Source organism: Brachypodium distachyon, chromosome 4 (assembly GCF_000005505.3).
Source record: "Brachypodium distachyon strain Bd21 chromosome 4, Brachypodium_distachyon_v3.0, whole genome shotgun sequence".
NCBI lineage: Eukaryota > Viridiplantae > Streptophyta > Magnoliopsida > Poales > Poaceae > Brachypodium > Brachypodium distachyon.
Window position 1 is genome coordinate 15365913 of NC_016134.3, and position 13485 is coordinate 15379397.

Genomic DNA, 13485 nt, shown 5'->3' on the forward strand with positions numbered 1-13485 from the left:
CGTAGGAATTAATTTGGAATGTATCACCAATATTTTGGGTATATCTTTATCTTTACTATTTCTTAATTTACAGTTGCGTCCGTGATAATTGTGTCGGTTGTAGGCTCGTACGTCGTCTCACCCGTCCGCGAACCGCCCGCGAAAACAACAACCGCGCGTTATCCCCACGCGTGATCACTGCCGTGATTAACTCCATCTCTCCCGATGATTTTCAATCCCGCAATTATCTCCAGCAACCAACATTGCCTTCTCCCTCAACGAGAGCCCCTGCCTTCTCCCTCAACACCTCCTCTCCCTTGTTCTCTTCTCTGCACATCGAAGCAAAACCTAAGCAGGAGAGCAATTCACTCAGGCTCGCATGCCTAACCTCCCGGACTTCGCGGCGGCCAGGCAGCCGGCGGCATGCTCCGCGCGGAGGAGGGGGAGGGTCGTCGCGGCGGCGGTCCGGGGTCGCGTGAAGCAGGAGGAAGCGGGGAAGGGGAAGGTGCGGTTGATCAGGGTCGCTGACCCCGATGGGGGAGGGGAGGCTGCCGCCGCTCTTCTACGCGGACGAGGAGGAGAGGCTATAGAATTTCCGTACCTTTACTCCCCTTGATTTCAGGTACATGCAACACAATTCTGAAACTAATCTAATCACAGGACTAATGTGTTCAGGCGTGTTTAATTAATTTGTTTAGCCACTCTTCGTGGAGGCAAGTAGGCGGTGATTCGAAATTATGTATATTTTAACATCATCCGTTTTCTCTAGAATGCTGCTGGAAGGAAAGGAGCAGAGGTTCTACAGGCACAAGGCAAGAAAAAAAAATATTACTACATTGTTTGTCGTAGAGTGTCTTGCCTAGCTATGTTCCTGTGTTCATGATGTTCTTAAAGCTCATATAACTTTTATGGCTTTGAACTACAGCCATTTGAACGAAACCTATGCAAGTCTAACCGATTCATTCTGTCCCTGATGAGTTCTCGTATATTTGTCACTGATATTGATAACTGGTGAAGGTTTGTATTAGATGACGAGTGATCTGACGTGAAGGAACAGAAAGGCCAAAAGGTATACTAAATCAATTGTTTGTATGATTCGTTTCTCTTCTTCCCACCAGGTCCCAGCATATGTTTGCTATTTTCAGAAATAAATAAATACTTTGAGCGATCTTTGTAAAACCGTTGTCTTGCTCCTGACTGTTCTATAGACAACACAAATGTTAACTTCAAGGTACTCCCCGTAGAGTTCATACTTCAAGGTGTAAATAATTTCATTTGTCACATGTTAATTTTGAGTATATAGACAGCACAAATGCAGTGCACCCTAGAGTTCATACTTCAAGTCGTATAGTAAATTCTATGTACGGAGTACTATATAATAATTTCATTCGTCATAAATGTTAATTGTGAGTATATAGACTGCACAAATGCAATGCAAACATGGGTAGAACGAAGATGGATCAGTCGTATACGTGTCTAGAAGTACCCCAAAGTATACAGATGTTGGACAGGGAAACCAAAGGAGCATCCATAAACTGGTCCTGCTTTCAAAACAAGCAGCAGAGTGGCTCTATGTATCTGTGGCAATGGGCAGCGATTGTACATCCACTAAAAGCAATGCCTTGTTATGTGAATATGGTGACTACACGTCAATCTTTTCATGTTTGCTATTCTTCTTATTAAGAGATAGGATATTTATCTCTCCAATGCAACGCACGGGCACCACACTAGTACATATCTAACAAGTCTATTATTATCTATTACTAGCGCCCGTGCGTTGCTACGGTGGATACCTGATCCAGATGTATGTCTATGAGTATAACCGAAGAGTCGCCCGATTATTCATATGTAGGTTATGGATATAAGTTTATGCCAGCTTATCCTTACTATACACAAAATTAATTTCTAATAGCAGTCTCAGCACATGACATGACAAATTGGAGGCAAGGGTTCACCTCAAATAAAAGATTATACTATTTTTCAATCGGTGGCTCAGATCATTTTCCAGTGTAAAATAAATAAAAATAGAACGGGACGATGGGTCCGCAGGTTGGAGCTCCACAATCTCCTAATTTTTTTTTGACTATTTCCAGGATAAGATACATTGGGTACATGATGGTCGATGGAGAAGTAAAAAAAAAATCCGAAAATACTGCTAGCAATATATAGTACTCCTTGAAAGGGCATTTCGATCCCTAATGAGTTTTCGTGTTAATGACAACTTAATATGTGGACTAACTGTATACTAAGTGTTTTCAGAAATTATATAAAATCAAGCAAAGTAGTTCGTTTCCCTCAAAGGAAAGAAGCGTAGAAAGATTTACGGCTTTTTATTTATATTGAGTCGTAGGAAAATCCGTATTATAAGAAGGCTTGGGTGAATCAATTTCACGTACACACAACCACCAAATTGCACCCACCAGATAGCCTCAATCCCACCGGTGAAGATTAGCTAAAACCTATTCTTGAGGCGGCAGTACCGGTCATCCCAGGCCAGTAGTACCGGTCGCGGTAGTACCGCCCCGGTATCGCACCAGTGATATGAGGTAGCAAAACGCTACTGACATATAGCAGCACTGGTACGGTACCGGTGCTGCACTACCGCTCGTGGTAGTACCGCTTGAGACAGCGGTAGTACCGCTCTGTGCAGAAATTGCACATAACGGGCAGAAATCGGGGATCCCTATAAAAGGGGGTCATCGTCCCCAACGGTTCTAAGCTCTATTCCTCAAGCGTTCTTCACCTCCAAAGCTTCAAATCTCGAGATCTCTCTCCCTAGTGCTTCCCTGTAGCTAATACTTTGAGGAAGGGTTGAGAAGAGCTAGATCTAGGGTTTCACCAAATCAAAAGTTGATTCTCCTCGTTTTCCTTGGTGGATTTTGTTACTCTTGGGATTTTGGAATCTCTAGCCGGAAGGTGTCTCTTGAAGCACTCCAATCTTGTGAGGAGGTGCTTGAGGATTTGGGAAGGAGCCTCCAATTTAGTTGTGGATTTGTGCCCTTCTCCTTATTTGTAAAGGTTCGGTGTTCGCCTTGAAGGAAGCCATTAGTGGAACTCACCTCGCCTTTGTGGTGTTGTGAGAGCTTATCCCACCTTTGTGGTGTGGTGAGTTGGAGAATATAGTGAGCTTTCGTGGCGTCTTTTTTTTTTCTTTTTCTTTGTGGTAGAGCACTCTTCCAAACGGAGACGTACACTGATCCCAATAGGTGAAACTCCGGTGAAATCTTCGTCTTCCCATGTGGTATCACTCTTGCCCTTTTACTTATTTGTTTTACTTCATTGTCAATCCTTTGCTTCGGCAATTGCACTTCATACTAGGGTTGCTTTCCCTTTAGAGAATCTAGTAAACCCTAAGTGTTTGTATCTTTCAAGAAAAGAAAAGGAAAAAAAGAAAAATTTGTTAGTCGCCTATTCACCCTGCAGTCCTGCCCGCAATGAATTGCACGTAAGCAAATACGTAACAACCTACTGAATGACAAAAATGCATGAATAAGGAGACTCAAATAGAGGTGGAACACAAAGGAAGTTACTGAAATAATCTATTTAGCTATATGAATACTCAAACCGAGTCGTGGAACGCAGAACATGGGGATACACAAAGCTACCATCACCAAATTTGACATGTTGATGTACTTGAGCAAGATAATTTGACAATATGAAGAGAGTCAGCTTAATGGATTCAACAAGTATAGCATGCTAATCTTAGAAAAAATGGGACGCTGAATCTAGAATGAGCATGTAGACAAGTTATAACTTAATGTGACAACAAATTAAAGCTTCAAACTAATATTTATCAGATAAAATTGGATCTTGATTCCTTCAAATATCTACTCGATCCGCTGTACCAAGCTTAGAGAACTCCACTAAGAATTTTAGCGCTGTAGAGAGAAAACATGTAGAGAAGATATATGTATCCAGAACAGGCGGTTGAAGACTTTATTGTCTCTCATCAAAATCTATGTAGAAAATTTAAACCTTAATGAAAGTATAAGTAAATTTTCATAGGTAAAATTTCTCTACGAAAGCATCGGTTGACTCACTATAGGTAGGAGAAACCCATAGTAAAATTTCTCTACAAAAGCATTGGTTGACTCACGATAGGAAGAGCACAGGTGAGGACAGTCTAAGATATGCAATAATGACCAAGGCCCTGCTAGAATGCCTAAATATTAAAGCTACAACCCTGCTTTGAGCAAGAATGACATTATTATTACTATCATTATCTTAAATGTGAACTGCCAGGACCCAACATTCAGATAATTATCTCGGGCACAATTGTATACCTTCTCCTCAGCACATGTCAATAAGCCTTTTTTACCTCTCTTCACTGCAGCCATGTCATACCAAAACTAACAAAACTTGGAGTGAGATAGTTTGAAACAACACAAAATTGTAAAGATGGTGTAAATTCAGTCAATTGCAGTTGATGTAAATAGTTGATTGAGTCGAGTCTGTACCATAGCGCGGGCGCCTGCGTGTTGAGCGGCGAGTCATTGCCTGGCTCTGCATTCCAAGAATGAATCACGCATCAGATCAACCTATATATCAGACATACAAATGCAAATAGTCCATTTGCTATGGACATATTTCCTTGTCCCTGCAGCAACATCCATCTTGTCATTTTGACAAGCATCTGGTGTGCACAACATTAAAGCATCAGGAGAGGTGCTGGAAAGGTAGAAAACATGAAATCAACCAACTTGCAATGTAAGGACATGTTTTCTTCTCCCCGCTAAACTGCTCGAGCCAATCCTAAAAACATGCATCTATACACTTTTGAAAATAAATGGCAAATCAAAAGTACAACGCCCTCCCCGCTAAACTGCTCGTCGGCTGCTCTGCTGCAGCGCAGAGAAGCGGAATAGCTCAGCGGAGATGGCAGGCTGCAGGGCGATGGAGGAGGTAGTCGCCTGCTGCTGCAAGGGGCAGTTCGACAACAGCAGTTGCCCCCTGAGACAAAGAAGGTAGATTGGAAGCAAGAGAAACACTTGGGACGAAGGGGAACGCGATGGAGAGAGGTTAGAGCATGGAGGCGGACGCTCGTCGGTCGGAGGATGGAGGAAGCTAGGCAGGCGGTCCATCGGAGTATGGACGCCTGGTCGGTCTCCACCCGCGTCCGGGATGTGCCGATGTGGCGGGTGCGCCCTCAGAGGTGTCCATGGCTGCGCACCTTCTCCTCGTCCTAGGGTTTCCACAGGGCTTTGGCTCGGTGGTTTGTTCTGCTAGAGATACAACAGGGCGGCGAGGAGCGAGGAGGAGGCGGCGAGCTTGCTGGTGGGGACTGGGGACAGGGCGGCGGTTGGAGGCCGCCGCTGACAGTGACGGCTGGATGAGGAGGATGGGAGGGGTGCGAGTAGAGGGAGCAATGGCGGCGGCTAGATGCTAGAAGGAGGATGGCGGGGGCGCGAGCAAAGGGAGGAGGGGCGGCGGCGCACCCAGGGGAGGAGACGGCGGCGCGAGCAGAGGGAGGAGGGGCGTGCGGGCTGAAAGACTTAGGCGGTGGCATACCTTGTAAATTCCGCGAAGGGAAGCCCACGAGGGGAAGCGCACAAAGGGAAGCGCGGGTGCCTGCGGGTCGAAGAGTCGGACGACGTACGAGCCTACCACGGACGCAACTGCCAGTTAAGGAATAGTAACGAAACTAGCACAATGCCCATGCGTTGCCACAGCCGCTTAAACATATGCATGTGAAAATTCATGTTTATAAAAAAACCAACAACATAATTTTACATTCAATCGAAATAAACAGAACAATGAGTATTAATCAATTAATCAACAATTCAAAGGAAATGTGATGCAGTGCAAATAGAACCTGGAATTATATTTGTTGTCTTAGGGACATTTGAGAGTGATATCCTTCTCAGTGACTATCTTGCTTGTAGCCGGGGCCCAGGGAGGAACATGAATGTGTACATCCTCCGTGTCCATCGTGCGTGCCCTAGCTGAGCTATCTGGCCGATGGATGTCACGTAACAAAAACAAGACGTGTACAGGGCAGGGGTGTACAATGAACAAATAGTACTGCTGTTTATATATGCAGCGTATTTGACACGTACGAAACGTGATCAAGCACGTCGCGTATACACGTACGATTTAATTTGGAATGTATCATCAATATTTTTGGTATATATTACTATCTATTACTATCTATTAAATTGAAATTGGTGGTGATTGTCTTGAGCGTCGTACACTACCACAAACCGATATATCCCTGTCGGGCGACTTCTATTCCTGTCAGGCCCGCAGCCGGCCGACAGGAATATAAATATTTCTTGTCAGGAGTTACATGGCACACAGGAGAACAAAACATTTTCGTGTCGGTCGGCTAGAAACACACAAGAAAATGTATATTCCTGTCGGTTTTGAAGCCCACACACGGGATGAACATATATTCCTGTCGGGCAACTATACATTGACAGGAATATAAGCTCCTCCTATCGGTTTTTTCGTCGCGTTGCCAGGGAAATCTTCTATTCCCGTCAGGATTTTTTTCTAGCCGACGGAAATATGTATTTTCCCGTGGGTTGGCTACCGACAGGAATAGGAATTGAAAATGTTTTTGAAACTTTTGACTCACCAAATGAGCTCCAAATTGGGCGTTACCGAGCGAGGACTCATGTTACACCCTAACAAGTTTGGAATCAAAATATAAACACTAAATGTGCGATATGATCATACGTTGCCTTAAATGGTTCAAGGTAGGTCAAATTTAGAGTTCATTTCTTCTATCGAATAACTGTTAGCATTTTTTTTATCGTTAGATATAATACGATTTTGCTCTATATCGTAACATAAGCATTGCATAAAAGGTTCTAATGTAATTTATATTTGATACCATTTGGACAAATAATGTGTTTTTGATTTTTTTGAAACTATTTAATGAAAATAGTGTATAAAAGAATTACCAAAAATATTATTCCAAAAATTATAAATCAATGAACTAGCAAAAATTGGTTTGATTTAGTCTCATATATGAAATAATATCCTACATGGTCTTTATAGAAAAAAAAAATGTAATCTTTCATTTTGTATTTCTACTCTGTCGGTTTACTTCCCAAACACACAACAATTTAGTTTCTTGTTGGGCAGTTACGGACCGACAGTCGCTTCCCCACTTAACCCTAGACACCCACCTCGCTCGCACTATCTCTCTCCCTCCCGAGCCGCCGCCATCCCCCCTCTTTCCCCCGCACCCAGCCCCTCGCACTCTCCTGCGCCGTTGCGCCCCCGCACGCCTCTCCTGCGCCTTCGCGTGCCCCTGCCTCCCCTCGCCGTGCCGTGACCTCCTCCCTTCCTCGCGCCACCCTAGCTCCTCCCCACCTTAGATCTGCGGGCTTGGCAACGCGCAGCCCCGTGTGAGCTTCGCGGCAGCTCCCCGCTCCTCCGCCGCTGCTCCCCCTCCTCCGCTGGCCTGCCTCCCTGCTTCGGGCAAGCCCGGCACCTCCCCGCTCCCTGCATGCCCTGGGCTTCCCCACGCCTCCCCGGATCCGCCTCCCCACCGGCCGCCGCGTCCTCCCACACCGCCCTGATTGTGATGGCGTGGGATTTGCAGGGGCTGGGCACCCGCATGGTGATCCTTTATCTTCAACTCGCCCCCGACGCCGGCTTGACGCCCACTTGCTCCCAAGGTCTGCTGGCCGCTGGCGGCTGCCTCCATCGGACACTCAAGCTTGACGGCCCCCAACGCTGGTAAGTTGTTCGTATTTTTCTTTTTGTATTGGAGCTTCTGATTTGCAAGTCATAATCTCACATCTGGCAACTAAGTTAGTAGGAAAGCCTCACAGAGCCTGCAAGTTTGATGAATCGATTAGTTTGTGCATTATTAATTACAGATCTTGCAAGTTTGATGAATCGATTAGTTTGTGCATTATTAATTACAGATCTTGCAAGTTTGATGAATCGATTAGTTTGTGCATTATTAATTACAGATCTTGCAAGTTTGATAAATCGATTAGTCTTGACTCTTGCTGGACATGCGATTCTCTACTTCTAATTTATTGCTATTTGAATACAGGAATCTGAAAATGGCACGTGAAAAGAGCAACACAGCAAGTGTTAGTCAGACTTCACCCCTTGATCAAATTAACAGATCAAATTTCACTGTTATGACTTGCCTCTAATTTTGCATTCTTTCCAGGCACTCATATTACTTATTGTATGATGTATCACAATGTGGCAGTAGTGCTTTATACTTATTTGCTATTGGTAAGCCTCTATTTTCCTTTTTCAGGTTGTACCCATCTGGTCAATTTAAATCGAGGCTTTGTTAAGAAGTTCATTAGCAAGCTAAGCCATCATTTAACAGATTGGGCCGCTGCTAGCTGGATTGTCACTGCCAGCCACCTCCCGCCGATTTGTAGCCTCCTAGCGGCGGTCGACGGCTTGGTCAGTTCCCTCTTTCTTCTTCAACCCTTTATTTTCCCCTCTTTCAAGTTTCAATTATGGCTGTGATTTTTACTTATTGTTTTGTCTTTGAACGAGAACTTGATCTGAAATTAATGTTAACAAATCCTCTGCTGCTGTTGATGGTATTGGCATCTATTGTTTGTTCCATTGTTTGCATTTTGATCAACCTTTGTATTTTTGTTAGAAATGGCCCAGGAGTAGCTAGAGATTGATCCTTGCCAATGTTGTACTTAAAGTCTGATGTTTGTAATTGATTTTTGCCGTCTTTATAGCCTCTCAATGTAGTCATACTATTGTTCCTGTCAGTCCATTGCTCCTTACTTTACAGCTGCACTAATACTACACGAATGTCCCTTCTTTGTATGCAGGAAAAAGAGGAAATATCGAGAAGGTTTACATTTATTTTATTCGAGAGCCAACAAGAGTTTTGCTCATCTAAACATCATCAATGTCAATATGGGTCCTTAGGTATCTTATATTCTGTCAACATCAGCTTGGATGGAGATGTATTCTGTATATAATATTGTGTATTATGTATGCTTGGATTGAATTGCGTTGTAACCTTCTTGGTGATGATATCAGGCACTGCTTATGATTACCTGAATGAATTGCATTGTAATTATTGTCGTTGCATACAACCAGTACATTGGATGAATTTAATTGCATTGAAATATTGCAATTTTTTAAACCCAAAAGGAAGTCCATTTTACTGTCAGCCTGTCCATTTTCCTGTCAGTTAGGCCCGACGAGTATTTCTGCTGTACAAATTGTATTGAATTGGCTATTAAGCAGAAATACACCATTTTCATTAAATAGTTAAAAAAAACTCAAAAACACATATCCCTGTGTGTGACTCCGACAGGAAAATTTCTCAACCTGACGAGAGACCTGATGACATATTCTATCCCTGTCGGTGACTGACGGGAATACCTGATAGGAAAATCCCTTGAGATGACGAGCCTGGACCTGGCGACGGATTATATTCCTGTCGGTGGCTGACGGGAGTAGCCGATAGGAAGTTATCTCCTGTCGGCCAACACACAGACATTTTCGACTATCCCTATATAGATATCCCTGCCATCTATTCCTGTCGGGCGACCCACAGGAGTTCTATTCCTGTCGGAAAATCATATTTTTCCTGTCGGTTCTTGGCCGACAGGGATATTCTTGTCTGTGGTAGTGGTACGTCCTGGCTATCTCGTCCCACAAGGCCCGACCACTCTCCCCCTCGCACGGTGTCCCTGTCTCAGTCGATTGATCCGCCTCAAGCTCATCCTGCCCGATCCCTCTCCCCCTCGCCCTGATCCGCCTCAATCTCATCCTCCCCGATCGACGTGCGATGTACGTCCAACAAAGGATGTCTCAATTTTGACCAAATTTGAACGCATCTGTACACCAAGCCATGTCTAGATACATCCAAAGTTTGACAAATTTGAGACATTTTTTGTTGGACGGAGAAATTAATAAATTTAGAGAACTAACTTGCTAGGCCACGATGCTCGGGCCATGATCTAGACTAACTTGCTACATAATTCTTGTCTCAAATTTGCTCAAAAATGGATATATCTATTTCTAAAAAGCGTTTAGATACATGTACTCCCTCGTTTCATAATTCTTGTCGAAATATTACATGTATCTAGACACTTTTAGGAATAGATACATCAATTTTTTTTAGCAAATTTGGGACAAGAATTATGAAACGAATGGAGTAATATTTTGACAAGAATTATGAAACGGAAAGAGTATTTGATAAGCGTCACGAGTAACCTAAGTCGAAAGCTGAATGATTGGGAACAGTAGCTAGGAGGGAGTATATCTGTAACATCTGTTCCAAGTTCCAACAGGTTTTATCCCAATTGGAGTCGGCCGGTGCTTCCTTTTTACTATCCTTGAAGGACAATCCTGTTAATATTACTCTGATGTCTCAGAAGGGTCAAGGACTTGGCCCGTAAAGACCACCGCGCCGGACACCTCCTCCACTATGAAGAACGAGAACGGATGGTCGGCGATGAAATCCACGGGCGGCGGACTGGCGCAATACAACTGAAAGCGGACGGCAGTGGAGGAGGCCGCCACGGTGCCTTCCTCGTCCACCTCGACGACCGCCTTTTGGAAAACGTCCGCCATGCACAGCGGCACGTCGTGGACCTTGCCAGAGTCCTTTTTCGCCACCTTCTCAACCATGTCAGAAAAATCAGCCTGTTCGGTAAACGCCGCCGGGACACCCAAGGTCTCGAGAGCTCTCTTCATGTTGCAGAAGAAGGAGAGCTTGAACTTTGGCAGGCAGACCTTGCACACCTTCTCCCGCCGCCCGCTGGGCAAGTGGCCCAACAGGAAGCCAGGACCACCTGACGCCATTCTGTCGACGAGGCCACACAGGCCGTCGCGCGCGTCTGGGAGGAACACGCACATCGAGAGTACCACGCTCCTCCTCCGCTGTCGTTGTTCTTCGCCTTGTACGGGAGCTTGAGCACCTTAAACCCGTCATGGCACGCAACGAAGTACTCCGCCTCTGCTTCGTCTTCCTCCTAGGGGAACGAAGCAGCAGTGGTCTCCTTGCTTGTCCCGGCGACCATGAAAGGCCGTCGAGGCGGTGGAACTTGCGGTCCTTGGTGCGGTTCTTGCTGAACGCGTCCTTCCACTTACCGTTGAAGTAGATCGCGTTGGCCAGCACGAGCCTTGTGTCGCCGTGCATTGATCCCGGCAGCAGGACGGAGGTGATGAGCTTCTTTGTCGCCTCCGTGATCCAGCCGTTGATCTCCTCCCTGGCATCTTCTGGCTGCAATAGGATACCGTAGGTGGGTAGCAAGCTATCCTCACCATTCGGCTCCATAGGGATACGGGGCGGTTTAGCTCTCCAAACATAATATTTGCAGCTGTTTAGCAGGTATGGCCCCACTATGCACTACGACAGGCTTTGGTAGATCAATGTTCACTTAGGTGCAGGTCCGTGCGCTCTAAAGTCTCCCGAGTGGAGCCCACCGAACCTGCAGCTGTTTCTATTCCTGCGAGTGTGCTCCAGCCGTTGCCCGTGTAGCCAACTGAATGGTGAGACAAAAGAAAAGCAATGTCAAAACACTGCATACACAATATTGAGACAATACTTGGAGCAGAAAACAACATGTACACAATATTGAGAGCAGTGTTTAGGAGAGAAAAAACAATACGTACACAGAGATGAGAACAGTGCTTGAGAGAGAGAGAACAGAGCATGGGAGAGAAAGAACAGTGTTGAGAACAGGATTCATATCGGCCGATGTGGTGCATGGAAGTTGCTTTGCAAGGGCGAAGTGGTGCTTCAGCCTGTCTAGAAGAGTGACGCGTGGGCCGTGGGGGGCAGGCGGGCAGCATCACAGATCGGCGTGGCATCAAATTATGGCCCCACATTTCCCATCGAGCAACAACAACCTACGTGAACACTTCACGAGCGCTACGCATGTGATCAGATGATCACTGTTCGGTGTCCTTAATGCCCCACCATCAGGTCCTAATGTACACCCATGTGCGCTACTAAGCTTCAAGGGCAAGGATAGGTGAGGCACCCACCTACGCGGGTAAAAAATCACTACCGATCACTGCGGAAAATCCTGGCTACTGCTGTAGGTGGGTACCAAGCTATCCTCACCGTTCGGCTCCATAGAAATACGAGGCGGTTCAGCTCTCCGAACATAATATTTACAGCCGTTTAGCAGGTGTGGCCCCACTAGTACGTACAGTGACTACAACAGGCTTTGGTAGGACACTGTTCACTCAGGTGCAGGCCCACGCGTTACTGGTTCTGTTCACATGGGAGCTGATGGAAGGAACCATCTCACAAGACACGCTCTAAAGTATCCCGAGTGGAACCCACTGAATCTGCAGCTGTTTCTGTTCCTGCGAGTGTGCTCCAGCCGTTGCCCGTGTAGCTAACTGAACGGTGAGACCCAAAAAAAAGCAATGTCTAAACACGGCGTACACAGTGTTGAGACAATACTTGGGGCAGAGAACAACACGTACACAGTATTGAGAGCAGTGTTTAGGAGAGAACGATACGTACACGGAGTTGAAACGGTGCTTGAAAGAGAGAGAACAGAGCATGGGAGAGAAAGAACGGTGTTGAGAATAGGATTCATAACGGCCGGTGTGGTGCATGGAAGCTGTGCTTCAGCCAGTTCAGAAGAAAGAGTGACGCGTGGGCCATGGAGGGCCGGCGGGCAGCATCACAGATCGGCGTGGCATCAAATTATGGCCCCACATTTCCCATCGAGCTACAGCAACCTACGTGAACACTGCGCGAGCGCTGGGCATGTGATCAGCTGATCACTATTCGGTGTCCTTGATGCCCCACCATCAGGTCCTAATGTACACCCACGTGCGCTACTAAGCTTCAAGGACTAGGATAGGTGAGGCACCCACCTACGCGGGTAAAAAAAGCACTCCCGATCACTGCGGAAAGTCTTGGCTACTATCGTACGTGGGTACCAAGCTATCCTCACCGTTCTGCTCCATAGGGATACGAGGCGGTTTAGCTCTCCGAACATAATATTTGCAGCCGTTTAGCAGGTATGGCCCCACTACTACATACAGTGAATACAACAGGTTTTGGTAGGTCACTGTTCACTTAGGTGCAGGCCCACGCGCTATTGGTTCTGTTCACATGGGGGCCGATGGAAGGAACCAGCTCACAGGACACGCTCTAAAGTATCCCGAGTGCAGCCCGCCGAACCTGCAGCCGTTTCTGTTCCTGCGAGTGTGCTCCAGCCGTTGCCAGCGTAGCTAACTGAACGGTGAGACAAAAACAGCAATGTCTAATTAAGCACCGTGTACACAGTGTTGAGACAATACTTGGGCCAGAGAACAACATGTACACAATATTGAGAGCAGTGTTTAGGAGAGAGATAGAACAATACGTACACAGAGTTGAGAACAGTGCTTGAAAGAGAGGTGAGGCACCCACCTACGCGGGTAAAAAATCACTCCTGATCACTTCGGAAAGTCCTGGCTACTACCGTAGGTGGGTACCAACCTATCCTTGCCGTTCGGCTCCATAGGGATACGAGGCGGTTTAGCTCTCGGAACATAATATTTGCAGCCGTTTAGCAGGTATGGCCCTATGCAACC

General features: G+C 46.0%; 1 long non-coding RNA gene and 1 pseudogene across 1 annotated transcript; one reads left to right on the forward strand and one right to left on the reverse strand.

Moving 5' to 3' along the window:
• The first annotated feature begins 147 nt into the window (after positions 1–147).
• LOC112272526 lies at positions 148–1262 on the forward strand. The gene is made up of 2 exons (XR_002966515.1): positions 148–601; positions 749–1262. It is a non-coding gene; the product is annotated as an uncharacterized LOC112272526 (long non-coding RNA).
• A 9034-nt stretch (positions 1263–10296) lies between these two features.
• Positions 10297–11218, reverse strand: LOC100825333 (annotated as a pseudogene).
• Positions 11219–13485: the final 2267 nt, after the last annotated feature.